The following is a 12,277-nucleotide window of genomic DNA, read 5'->3' as shown; positions in this document are numbered from 1 at the left end:
AAAGGGAGACTAGTATAGATCTATTTCAAGCTATTTAGCTCTCATCAGCAAGCCATACCCTTACTCAGATTCGAACTTGGGCTGCCTGCATATTAGGCAGTTGTATTAACCTCTGAGCCACAAGTTCTCCTCCCTTCATCAGTTTGAGCCAGGGGAGAGATTAAGTGTTTTTCTATCGAGGCACCTGGTCTACCCCAATATGTGGGAGGGAGCATTCTGCTTCCCTTTGGCTAGCTGATGAGAGCTAAATAGCTTGAAATAGATCTATACTAGTCTCCCTTTATTTCTTTATCAGTGAAATATAAATTTGGTATAAAACTGGTTTGTCATGAATGCAACTGCTTGAGGGCTCTTGGATTGGTGCTGAAAGGCGAAAGGGAAGCAGTATGCTCCATCCCACACGTTGGGGTAGACCAGGTGCCTCGATAGAAAAACACTTCATATATATATATTTTAGGGAGATATCTTAGTCTCCCAATGGGCAGCAAAGGGTCTGCTGGCTGCCAGAAAAAAAAAAAAAAAGCCCAGAAACTAGTGAATTGTGATTTCACTGAACTAGGGCTGCATAATATCTTGGTTTAGTAGGTAGAACCTGGCTAAAGAGAAATACACATAAAACCTATGAAAAAGAAAGAAAAACATATAAATTAATTAATTAAGAATTAAGGAGAAACTTCCTAACAGTGAGGACAATTAACCAGTTGAATGGCTTCCCTTCAGAAGTTGTGGGTGCTTCATCACTGGAGGTTTTTTAAAAAAGACTGGACAGCTACCTATCTGAAATAGGGTCTCCTGGTTGAGTAGGGGTTGGACTAGAAGATCTCCAAGGTCCCTTCCAGCTCTGTTTCTGATTGATTGATTGATTGACATCTTTATACTCATTTGAACTGCCTGACTCTCCAATTTCCCTGGCACTTGACACTAGGTCCATGAGCTGTTCATACACATATGTAGAGTCCACATGTTAGGGTGGGAGAAACTCTGACCAATGTCTTGTTTTTGATAGAGTGGTACCTCGGTGCTCATCATTAATTGGTTCCTGGAGGTGGGACATGTACCAAAAACAATGAGTACCAAACAATTTTTTCCCCATAAGGAAAACACATTAATGTGTTCCATACCCAAGACAATGCACATTTTAAGGCAATATCGTAAAAAAATAGAGTTGTATATCATTACATGAGAAATAAACCTAAAAAATTAATACTTAGATTAAATAAAATTAAAAAAACTACTTTATCTGTACTGATTTGGAAAAAAAAAAAGCACAAAAATGCACAAAATGCCCACAGAAGCTAAGATAAGACTGCAAGGGGATGTACATAGAACAAGAGCGACTGCGTGATTGACGCATGACCCTTTGTTTCGGCTGGAAAGGGTGGCCAGTCACAAGGCATCCGACAGTGACAAGTTCTAGCTTGCACGTTGAGTATCAAACAAACAACAAGTACCTGGATGAACGTTTCTTGACAAAATGTGTCGAGTAACAATTGAACAAGTTTCAAAGCAATCAAGTACCAAGGTATGATGCTAATTTCTTTCCTTAAACCTAACTTTTCCTCAGGTCTTTCCTTAAACCTAACTTTCCCTCAGGACTTTCCTTAAACCTAACTTTACCTCAGGACTTTCCTTAAACCTAACTTTCCCTCACAACTTTCCTTAAACCTAATTTCCCCTCAGGACTGAATTTAGCAGGGCTATAAAGTGATATCGTACATCCAAATCTAAATAAAACTGATAATATGAAATATATATGGCAAGACTGTACTACGCAAGAGACTTATCTGAATCGTAAATAAGGGCACACAGAGCTACAGTACGTTGTCGAGATGAGACATTGCCTAATAGGGTGCTGGCAAGCCCAGAGCATGCATATTGTAACAGGGAGACTTCTGGCTGAGCAAATGTATTTAACAAGTAAGCTAATGATTTAAGGTAATAAAATATACAGTAACAAATTCGCACAGAACAGAGCAAGTATTTTTCACAAACAATGGGAGTGAAGTTTTAAACGGCAGGGAAACTATCCTCAGGAACTGTATCTACAACCGTGTCATAAAATGCAAAGTTTATACGGAAACATGACAAATGAGCAACAATTAAAGTAACACAAAGAAATTAGCGCTGACCCTTCTAAAGGGTATAAATTGTTGTGCTCCTTCAGCACCACTGGCAACAGGCGGAAGAGCAATTACCCATTTATGAAACATACACACACACACACACGCGCGCGCACACACACACACACAAGTCATTTCTACATGAAGATTCTGCACCATTTCAAAAATGACTCTGGAGGATTCATGGACTGATATTGTGTTTGAGATATCAGCCAATTTGTTTCTCCTACCATATATCTAAAGTACAGAAAAACCAAATTTTGGGAGTAGAAGAATTCAATATTATCTTCTAGATATGTTTCTCCCTTCGCAGGAACTCCTATCTTACCCTATCTCCTGGATCCTGGGTTTCAGGTCCTTGAAGTGGAAAAGTGGCTTGACACATTTTTGGCTTCACCTCAACCACGACTGCTGAGATGGCGTGTGTGCATCCATTCTATTGGACAAGCACACAACTTGGAGGAAGACCATGGAAGAGGGACTGGAGTGGAAGCCATTTTTCTCACTGCAAAGGTCTTCATCAACTTGATGAGGAACATTTCAAGATCGTCAGGATGGAAGAGGGTTGTAAACCCTTGCTTATGAAGCTTTGGAGATTCCTTCCTGAAATTCTGATGCTTTGGCATTGAAGAAACAAATGACTTGCCACAAAGTTTGACCAGTGAAAACTGCAAGTGCTGAAAACATCGTAAAACACTATAGGCATCTGGGAGAGGATTGAGGAGGGCCTAACTAGAGTAGACTTTCTTTTATCAACCCGTGGAGGACTCTAGGCACATACAGCTCTTTTTAAATATGTAGTTGATGGATATGGACCACAGGATGGATCTGAAGGCAGTACAGCACTGAACACACTCCTCTCTTCTCCTTTCCTTTCCTCTCCTCTGTATCTGGACATCTTAGAGGGCAAGTGAAACTCCTCACAAGCATTAGTAGGCCAGCAGTCCCATTCCCTGCTCAAATGGGAAACAGCAGAGATGCTTTCTGCGAAGAGAAAAAGATGGATTTTGACCTGCCTTTCCAACTGCTCCTACTGGGAACTGCAATCTTCTAGATTCCTCTTCCTTGGCGAGTTCACAGTCATCCAAAAGTCATCTTTGGCCTTTCAAATCCAGGGATCACTACTGCTAAAATAACCAGCTTTGACAGCAGAATCAGCAAATAGTCAGCAGGAGAGAAAAATATTCCTACCATTCAGTAGCCATCTTAGGGGAGGACCAGATCAGGGGTGCTATTCAGCAGGTTCTCACATGTTCTGGAGAACCGGTAGCAGAAATTTTGAGTAGTTTGGAGAACCGGCAAATACCACCTCTGGCTGGCCCCAGGGGGTGGGGATGGAGATTTTTTTAAAAAAATTTGATTTATATGCCGCCCTTCTCCGGAGACTCAGGGCGGCTTACAATGTGCTCAGCAATAGCCTTCATCCTTTTGTATATTTTATACAAAGTCAGCTTATTGCCCCCACAACTGGGTCCTCAATTTACCTACCTTAGAAAGGATGGAAGGCTGAGTCAACCTTGAGCCTTGGCGAGATTCGAACCTGCAGTAATTGCAGGCAGCTGGTCTTAATAACCAGCTTAATAACAGGGTCCCTTAGACCACTGTACTACCAAGGCTCTTGCAGTATCCTTCCCCCAGGAGTGGGGAGGAAATGGGGATTTTGCAGTATCCTTCCCCTGGAGTAGGCTGGGAATGGAGATTTTGCAGTATCCTTCCCCTGCCACACCCACCAAGCCACTCCACGGCCACCAAGCCACACCCCAGAACCAGTAGTAAAAAGTAAAAACTTCCAGTGTTGGAGCATTCACAACTTCTGGAGGCAATTAATTGATTAATTGTTCTCACTGTCAGGAAATTTCTTCTTAGTTCTAAGTTGCTTCTCTCCTTGATTAGTTTCCACCCATTGCTTCTTGTCCTGCCCTCAGGTGCTTTGGAGAATAGCTTGACTCCCTCTTCTTTGTGGCAGATCCTGAGAGGATATCTAATGCACATTCCAAGTGTCCCAAGATCACAGGAATTTTCACCTAGGGTTGGGGAACAACTTCAGAGCAGTGGTGGATTCCTCCTGGTTCGGTCCGGTTCGGCCGAGCCGGTAGCGGTGACGATATGACGTCACCGAACCGGTTCCACCCTCCCGCCCTCCCATCCCCCACCCCCACGTTATTCTTACCTTTTATTTGGTCCCACCCCCAATCTTTTGCTGCCTCCTGAGTCCCAGCTGATGATTAGAGGAAAAAAAACTGTTTAAACTCTTGCCGCGGGGCTTCAAAGGGCCGCCCTACAGCTGATCAGTGTTAAAAGCAAACAAATGAGTCGGGTTGTAAGTGCGAGGACTGGTCGTAAGTGCGAGGACCTTCCAGAAATGACTCTGACCAGCTAGCCACGCCCACCTAGTCACATGACCTCCAAGCCACACCCAAAAAATAAGCCACGCCCACAGAACCGGTAGTAAAAAAATTTAGACCCCTGCTTCAGAGGCTAATTAACTGATTGCAGGGAGGGATTGCTTTTTATCAGCGGGGCTCTGGAAGATGCAATGGCTGTCATTTCTGAAAACCATGTGGAGGAATCCCCGAGCATCAAAAATTAGAAAGGCAAAGTCAGCACACAGAAGTAAAGCAATGTAAGGTCAGGTGCATCAGTAGGAAAGGGCTTTTCTTGGTTTTCCAGATTTCTCCTTGAAAATGAAAACCAAAAATAAGTTTCTGGCACCAGCAGGGGATGAAGGGAGAAGCCGTGTGTGCCACTGAACACCCAGAGCAGCCAAGCTAACAGAATCCCATCCAAAAACAGGTCAAGGTTTTCCTCCCTCATAAATCTGCTCAAAAATCTTTTGTTGAAGCAGCCCATGAAGCTAATCTGACTTGATGCTTTTTAAAAATAAAAAATAAAAAAAATGGTTGGGCTTTTTGCGTTTGCCAGGTTGTGCTGTCTTCTCACATAAACGGTTTGCAAGGTGCTACGGGGCCCCATCCCCAGATTTATTCCTTGCAAATAAGCTGTTGGCAGCCTTGCCAAAATAAATAAAATGAAACACCTTTGAAGAAATAGGAAGGGATCAATATTGCAACGGCAAAAGCTGCCGCCTTGATGACGGGAGCTTTCGCTGATTAAGTTTAATTGACTTCCAAATTTATTTTCATTACATCTGTTCTCCGAGGAGACAGAACCTACCAGGGCAGCTCACAGTCAACCATCACACAGAGAGAAATATTTCTGGAACAGAAATAGCCATTTTGGGGGTCCTTCCCAAAGCACTATGCAAGGACTACCTGTATTGGTCCTGCAATATTTATCTTACCCAGTGGTGGGATTCAAATAATTTAACAACCGGTTCTCTGCCCTAATGATTGGCTGGACAGGCGTGGGCATGGTGGGCATGGCCAGGGGATGTGATAGCCAGCACTCGGCTTTCTGCACCCCCGGGAGCAAAAATAGGCACCGGGGGGATGGACCCCCTGTGCCCCATTTTGGGCCTAGGAGGCCTCTCTGCAGCCTCCTGGGGGTGAAAATGGGCTGTGGTGGGCACACTGCACCCCCCTGCACCCTGTTTTGGGTCTAGGAGGCCTCCCTGAAGCCTCCTGGGAGCAAAAACGGGCCATGGGGGTGGGGGGGGGCACCACACACACCCATGTCCCGTTTTTGGCCTAATAGGCCTCCCTGCACTTACCTGGGAGCCAAAATGGAGTGCATGGGGACTCCTGGAAGGGGCAGGGCGAGGAGAGGGGGCAACCACAATTTAACTACTGGTTCGCCCAAATTGGCCCGAACCGGCTGAATCCCACCAATGCAACTAGTGGAAGGGAAGGTCTGGTTAAGCAAGTTCCTCAGGTGGCTTTCAACTCCTATCTTCTTCTCTGTCCCTTGTCTTCTCACGAAGATGTAGTCAGACTAGTACAGAGACTGCAGCCTTAACAAAACCTAGTGATTTCGGGAAAAATCCTGGAACCCTTTTCCTAATTCCCACAGTTAATCATCTTCAAAATAACCGGAGAAGGAGGAGAAGGAAACGCTGACCTCGGAATGAATGAAAGCGACAATCTGGCTTTGTTGTGCTTCAAAAGGTCAGAGGAGAGAAAATGCCTCTTAACTCCTTCTGTCTGAGAGGTTCACTCTGGAATCAGCTTCAGCAGAGTGTTTATAGGTCAGCAGTATGGAAAAGACTCACTTTGGTGGATTACTCATGACTATTTCATTAGGCTATTTTTACAGCCTGGTGCTATAAATGTGTTTGATGTACCCAGTTGGCCAAACTCAGCCTCTGCGTATGACAACTCTCTGCGCCTCTCTTGCAAATGTTTTGAGGAAGTGAGGAAAGCAAACACAATATTTTGCAGAGCAACAAGACAGTTTGGCACAGGTGGCTTTTGGCCCCTTCATTGCAGGTGGTCTATGCTGCCACCGATTTATAGAAGATAGAGCCCAGGAGCATAAGAGGGCTTCAGGTTGGAGAGGACCCCTAATCACTATTTCCTTACCTCTTGCTATCTGTTGTTTGCCTTCATCTAAAAATTCTGCAGTCGGGAAGGATGCAGTCTGAGTCAATCAATCAAAATAGAGTTGGAAGGGACCTTGGAGGTCTTCTAGTCCAGCCCCCTGCTCAAGCAAGAGACCCCCTATATAGGGGAGTCAAACTCGATTCCATTGAAAGCCGCATCAGGGTTGTGTTTGACCTGGGGGGCTGGGGTGGGTATGGCTGGGGAGGCGTGGCCAGCTCAATGTCACTTCTCAAAGCTCCGTTTTCGGCCACAATAGGAGGGCTTCAGAGGGCTTCTGAAGCCCTCTGCCAGCAAAAACGGAGATCAGAGAGGCCACTTTAGCTGGCAGAGGATCCGTGGGCCGGTCCTTCGCTGTTTTTAGGGCGGCCCCACGGGCCAGATCTAAGCACTCCATGGGCTGGATCCAGCCCACAGGTCTTGATTTGACACCCCTGCCCTATACCATTTTAGATAAGTGATTGTCCAGTCCCTTCTTAAAAACCTCCAATGACGAAGGGCAAGCTGTTCCACTGGTTAATTGATCTCACTGTTAGGAAGTTTCTCCTTAACTTCAGGTTGCTTCTCTCCTTGATTAGTTCCCATCCATTGTTTCTTGTCCTGCCCTCTGGTGCTTTGAGAAATAAATTGACCCCCCCCCTCCTCTTTGCCGCAGACCTTCAAATACTGGAATACTGATATCATGTCAGTGGGTGTCTGTGTAACTAAACTCTGATCTAGCAAGCCACATGCATCAAAGAAACTTGAGAGTGTGTGAACAGCTGAAAACACACAGAGTCCCATGCGAGAAGCAGACAGATATATCTTTGAGCATGGCACATCCCACATCTGGGATTCCCAGTTGTCTCAGAGTTCTTGCAGGGTCTTTGCAATTTTCCCGACCACCGCACACTGTTGATTGATTTCTATTCTATGGCAATGCAAGCCTCCATCTTTGGCTGCAATCCCTCACTTACTAATTATAGCAAAGAACAGCATCACACCCCACAAGAGTTTGCCCGGCTTCCGCTAGGCAGCTGCATCACTTGGGGCAAGTTTGTCACATGACCCATCGAGGAAACAGCTGCCAATCCCAAGGAGAACACGCTTTTCACCTAAACCGGGGAGGACTGAGAAGATTCCCTTCCAGACCAGTAGATCCCAAGCTGAACGCTCTGTTGCTGCTTTCTTTTCTTCTGCATTGGAAGGGATTTGTTTGAACTGATAATTGAGAGGGTATTTCCATGCTTACTTCATATAAATACCAACAACGACTTCACCGTCAGGAAAATGAATATGGGACTAGGTTAAGAAATATATAATGTGTAGAGAAGAAGAATATATATATAGATATGTAAAAGAATAGAAATGAAATGTCAAATATATGATATGATCTATGTATATGAATATCTTATTATTGTTTTAATTGTTTTTATAATTGTTTGATAATTTAATAAAGTTTGAAAAAAAAAAGGAAGGGATTTGTTTGACTTGCCAAGCTGCCACACACACAAAAAAAAATTGTTTTGCTCAAATCTGCAGCTTGCTCCATGGTACTTTCATTGTGATGCATGATTAAACTACTACAAAAGAAAAGCCATCAATTTCTACATGTGGGAAAATGGCTGTATCCAGAACGGATCGAAGCAGTCCGGAAACTCAAAAGTCTTCAGAAAGTTAAATGTCGCTGATTGATAGCATAAGCTTTCTTCTGCTTTGTTTTAAAAACCCAGAACCAGATTTTGACTCCAACCGACAACAAAAGACTTTCACTTCTATTTTAACGAAAAAGAAATATAGCCTTTGACATCACCCCAGTCTGCCAAACTAACCTCAATTACACAACTGGCTTCTTTCCAAAAGCCAACCTAAGATTTAAGCCCTAGAATTTCACAATTTGGAGTCTAAAATGGTCCTGTTGAAATGTTGAAATCTGTTTGCCTTTCCTCCTGGCTGCAGTCTAGAGGAAAAGGGAGAGAGCAATCCTCTTATGGCTCAGCATCTGGGCAAACTGAATCCTTGACCACTTTTCGGACTCCCACACCCGCAACTACTGAGTTGCAAGTTGTTCCACTGGTTGATTGCTCCCACCGTTAGGAAATTTCTCCTTAGTTCTAGGTTGCTTCTCTCCTTGGTTAGTTTCCATCCGTTGTTTTTCATCTTGCCTTTTGGTACTTTGGAAAATAGTTTCCCCCCCTCGTCTTTGTAGGAGCCCCTCAAATATTGGAACACTGTTTATCATGTCACCCCTAGTCCTTGTTTACATTATTCGTTATATTTCATTAAACATACCCAATTCTTGTAACCATGTTTTAGCCTCCAGCCCCCTAATTATTCTTGTTGCTCTTCTCTGCACTCTTTCCAGAGTCTCAATATCTTTTTTTATATATATTGTGGTGACCAAAACTGGATGCAGTATCCCAAGTGTGGTCTTACTAAGGCTTTGTAAAGCAGTACCAGAACTTCACGTGATCTTGATTCTATCCCTCTATTAATGCAGCCTTGGATTGCATTGGCTTTTTTTGCTGCCGCTGCATGGTGTTGGCTCATATTTAAGTACTTGTCCACTAGGACTCCAAGATCCCTCTCACAATTACTGCCATTAAGTGAAGTTTCACCCAGCCTGTACCTATACAGTTGGGTTTTCTTGCCCAAGTGTAAAACCTTACTTTTATCTACGATGAATTTTAACCTGGTTGGAGCCTGGTTTAGCTCAACAGACAGAAGCACTGTAATTTAACATCAGCTGTCTGCAATTAAAGTAAGATCGAATCTCACCAGGCTCAAGGTTGACTCAGCCTTCCATCCTTTCTAAGGTAGGTAAATTGAGGACCCAGTTTGTGGGGGCAATAAGCTGACTTTGTATAAATATACAAAAGTATGAAGGCTATTGCTTAACGCACTGTAAGCCGCCCTGAGTCTCCGGAGAAGGGCGGCATATAAATCAAATTAAAAAAAAAAAAAAAACTGGGGAAGGGAGCTTCACTCTGCGCCCATGAAAGAAATAAAAGAGTTGTAGATTCTGCAGGACAGAATCTGGTACTTCCTTGGGAACAGAAAGGATCTTCTTCTGTAACTCCAGGACCCGACCCCCACCAGCTGCTTCTCCAGTGTGTTCTGGGCTCTTTCCAACCTCTCCTCTCGAGAAGGGTCCACCCCAACCTTCACAACTTCACATTGGTTGGGTCCCCATTATTTGAAAGAAACCAGACAGGGAGACCAAAAAAAAATCAATTTTCACAACTCAACAGTGAATCCCACAGAATGGTTTGGGTTGTAGATTCCTCTTTGGTGTCTTAAATGATCTCGAGTGCGAGGCAGAGTGGCCGATTTAACTAATTTTTAAATTTTTAAAACGTTTCATAAAAACTTTGCAAAACCAAGGGAGGCTTTCGGGCTTTCTGCCATCGGGTTTTTCACTGAGAGGCCGTCTCTGTCAGCACGGCATTTCTCAGGCAATTCATCTTTGCAAGAACTGCTGTGGCTTCTCTCGGCCTAGCCTGCAGCTGTGGTTCTTTTGCTTCTTGTAAACAAGGCAACTTCCTGCCACAAGGTTTTCCACCACTGAATGAAGATGAAACATAGCATCCTCTGCCAACCTGGCCTGGTAGATGCATTCAGGATCAAATTCTGCCATGGGAAGAAGACCGAAGAGGAACTTTCAAGGCCCTAAGAGCCATCCCTTCCTATTCTCTGAGAGGGTCACACTGCCCAAGACTTGCCATCTTCTGCAGGAAAAAATACTGGATGGATTTCCTAACCAACTACCCTTTGGGTTATTTTACTCCACAGTTTCTGTAACCTCAAACCACTGCCCATCTTAACCCAGGATTACGGGTGTTAGGATGCTCTTTTTTGATTAATATCCCAATTTGAATTCCCTGTGGGTTACCATTCAACACCTCAGCAGGGGAGAGCACCCAGACAAATGTGGCTGAACTTGGCAGAGCTAAGCAGGATTAGCCCAGGTTATTATTGGGATGGGAGACGATCTGCAAATAGCAAGGCTGAGAAAGCAAAAAGGCAGAAGACGGCCATGGCACACCATCAGCTGTTGTGTTGTTGCCAAGAAAACGACACAGAATCTCCCTAAAGCCACCAGGAGCTGACCTTGACTGAAATGAGATTTGATCTGTATCTATCTACCCAGAGATAATTTCTCATGAAATTCTTTTATCGTTCTTTGAGATAAATGCTACAAGGAAAGGAGGACTATCTCATAGACTATAAAACACGGTAGTTCTGATCACTAGGTTAGCTTGACTGAGCCCCTCACCTCTCGCCCTCCCACGTTTCACCTCTGAAATCAGGACTGATTTCATTCTGAATTTTCCTCAAAGTACAAGGGATTTTCCACTCTCTGAAGGAGTTTCAAGTACACCATGTGACTGGACCAAGACTACCCTAAAGAGTTGTGATATAGAAGTGATTTTTGATAATGCACTTAACTGCTGCATTTACCATCATATTTCATTGCTTTGTATTTTGCAGGCCGTTGCAATCACTATAACCTTGTCAGGCATCTCACAACCAAAGCAACAAAGAGGATTAGGGCACTGGAGGCTAAAACATATGAAGAACGGTTACAGGAACTGGGCATGGCTAGTCTAGTGAAGAGGAGGACCAGGGGAGACATGATAGCAGTGTTCCAATATTTGAGGGGCTGTCACAGAGAGGAGGAGGGGGTCAAGCTCTTTTCCAAAGCACCTGAAGGCCACACAAGGAATAATGGATGGAAACTGATCAAGGAGAGATTCAACCTAGAAATAAGGAGAAATTTTCTGGCAGTGAGAGCAATCAACCAATGGAACAGAAGTTGCCTTCAGAAGTGGTGGGACCTTCATCACTGGAAGCTTTCAAGAAGAGACTGGACTGCCACCTGTTGAAATGGTGGAGGGTCTCCTGCTTGGCCAGAGGGTTGGATTAGATGACCTACAAGATCCCTTCCAACTCTGTTATTCTATTCTAACCAAGCAGCTATTTATTTGAAAAAAAGGGGGGGGATTAGGAATTCCACCCAAATCCAGGTCTTGCTTTGTGCTCTTTTGATCAAGAGCCCCTCACCCTATCATCGTCTCCCCATCCTGATCAGTTTCTCTGAGGAGCCCCATTTCTTATTCCAGAGTACAAATCCTCCTTCGTGGTTTGCTTTTGTCCATATGAGTGACCCAGTTTGCCGCTGCCTGGGAACTGGGAACTAGTCCCTGTCAAAAACAGATTTTGTCTTCCTTGTTCTTCAGGCGTGTTTGTCCAAGGGCACTCTGTGGCCGTATTAAAATAGAACGAGTTTTCTCTAGCAGCCAGCTGTCCATGCCCTCACCACCTGCTTGGGGGCTGAACAGCCCTTCGCTCCACATGGAGCATCATGCTTTCCCTGCAAGAAGGGAAGTGCCCGCCTTCCTTCTTAAAGCATCCACCGTCTTAATTTAGATTTCATTCATTAAGCAAGAAGTAACCATTTAAATCGTCATCACTACCGTTATCTCCTTTCTGAAGAAGTGGGTTCCGAACCACAAGAAAAGGCTGGTGCTGGAAGGCCTGCTGTATGGCAATGGGTTTTGCAAACCAGAAGAAGAAAAAAGTAGACCGAGAGACAAGAAACATCCGCATGACCTGTAATACCAGAGTTTTTGCTATGGCCGGGGTGTCCTGTCTATGCACATCTCGGAGAAGTGACAGAAC

General features: G+C 44.3%; 1 protein-coding gene across 1 annotated transcript in view; it reads right to left on the bottom strand.

Annotated features, from left to right (window-relative positions):
* The window catches only part of KLF12 (KLF transcription factor 12), a 262,112-nt gene that overhangs the window by 219,988 nt on the left and 29,847 nt on the right, over positions 1–12,277 (bottom strand). The gene's annotated exons all lie outside the window — the stretch shown is intronic.

Source organism: Pantherophis guttatus, chromosome 5 (assembly GCF_059756535.1).
Source record: "Pantherophis guttatus breed Tessera chromosome 5, ASM5975653v1, whole genome shotgun sequence".
Lineage (NCBI taxonomy): Eukaryota > Metazoa > Chordata > Lepidosauria > Squamata > Colubridae > Pantherophis > Pantherophis guttatus.
Note: the sequence above shows the minus strand (reverse complement) of the source record. Positions and strands in the feature narration are given on the sequence as shown.